Below are 2,096 nucleotides of genomic sequence, written 5' to 3' on the forward strand. Positions count from 1 at the left end.
AAATACTTTTTACAGAATTTGAATAACTCTTTTTGTTTGGCCTACGGAAATTCCCGAAATATGCCTTTTTTTCCGTGCTCTACAGTGGTGTAACCCCTTAAGTTACAATTAATGGATAAGCCAGATACTGGGCCAGTCACGCAACTTTAGAGGATAAACTTTAACGAAATATCAATTAAACTTGCAATTTGAATAATTATAAACAAATGATTTTTTAACAAAATTGCCATATTTGAACAGTGTTACCTCAGAATCTAAAGTTTAGAAAAATTTAAAATTTTTACACTGTCTATATCAAGAATAGATCTCTTGAAAGTAAAAAGAAATCTTTCGTTCGAATCAAGCTTCTCTTCTTAAATTGTTATTAAAAAGTTGTTATTTTTAAAAGAAAACCTTTGGACTCTCTTTTTTATTAATAAACAGTCATCAAGATCAACCAGTGTCATAATGTTGCTTTAAATTGTTGCGAAAGCTTTATCTAGCATTATTAACATAATTTTTTGTTCATGATTTCTTTTTATAAATTGTTTATAACAATTGATATAAATAATGACCATCAATTACCAGAATTGACTTCAATTTCTAAAAATTATCTTTGACACATGAGTAAACTTTTCATTGTCTTGATATTTTCTCGTACGGCGAGCCATTATTTATTGATGGCCTTATAAACAATGCATTTTTTATAAACACACCCTCCTCTAAAAGCCACAATTTTTAAGTTATTAGCGATTACCTTCTTTTATATCCTTGATTTTCCCATAATGAATGTAATCATATTGGATAGCACTTTCGATATCTCACCCTTCTTGTTTATAACTATTGTTATTAACTAAAAAGCTTAATTAAAAAATCGATTTTTGCTTAAGTTTTGTATTAATCTAAGGCAAGGAATAATGCTTTTCAGTCTTGTGATATATTTTCGTACGCCCAGCTATTATTTATTTATGGCCTTATAAACAATGTATCTTTTTATTAACATACCTTGACCTAAAAGCCACAAATTTCAAGTTATTAGCGATTACCTTTTTTATATGCTTAATTTGACTATAAAGAATGTAATTATTTTGGGTAGCATTTTCGATATCTGACCCTTATTGTTTATCACTATTGTTATGAACAAAAACGCTTAATTAAGAAAATTAATTTATCCTTAATTTTTTAATTAATCCATGGCAAAAAATGAAACTTTTTACTCTCGATTGTCTTAATTATACTTTTCAGTTAATGAAAATGGTTATAAATAATAAGCGTCAAATATCGAAAATGTTACCCATAATAATTACATTTATTATAGTAAAATTAAGGATATAAAAGAAGGGAATCGCTAAAAACTTAAAATTTTTGGCTTTTCGGGGAGGGTATGTTTATAAAAAACACATTGTTTATGAGGCCATAAATAAATAATGTCCCGTCGTACGAGAAAATACCAAGAAAGTGAAAAGTTTAATAATGTTCGAAGGGTTAATTAAAAAATATTTGAAGTTAATTTTGGCAATTGGTGGTCATTATGGTCATATTAAAAATGATTTTATACATTTTTTTTATTGAATAACTAAATTCTTTTTTTTTTGTAAATTGTTTAAGCAAAAATTGACCCATATTTCGAAAACCTACCCAAGATATTTGTTATCAAGGGCCTTTTTTGATCTCTTAAAAAAGTTTGATTTGGAGGAATTTCGTTGCATACAGAAGTGTTAGTGGCGACTTGATTATTATCTTATTCTTTGTTAATATTTCAGTCATCTGGTCGGAAAAATATTTTAATTAAATATTACCATTAAAAAATTTTATTCCCATCTAAAAGTTACCATCTAAATTACCATCTAAAAGTACCAGATGACTGGACTATACGGCAACACCTCGAATACGCTGCGGTTGAATTCGTTAAGGTCAGACTTCAGTTTTCCGGTTCCGAAAGGAAGGTCCACCAATCAGCATTTTTTCAATTGTACATTTATTTCACTACAGAAAGCATTTATTTTAATGTTTAAGTCATGAAATGCATTTGGAAAAACGTGTATTCAGGCTGCAAAAATAAATATATTATTTTAAATTAATATTTCTTATGATAGTAAATGTCGAATTAAATTTTT

This window comes from Belonocnema kinseyi, chromosome 10 (genome assembly GCF_010883055.1).
Source record: "Belonocnema kinseyi isolate 2016_QV_RU_SX_M_011 chromosome 10, B_treatae_v1, whole genome shotgun sequence".
Classification (NCBI taxonomy): Eukaryota; Metazoa; Arthropoda; class Insecta; order Hymenoptera; family Cynipidae; genus Belonocnema; species Belonocnema kinseyi.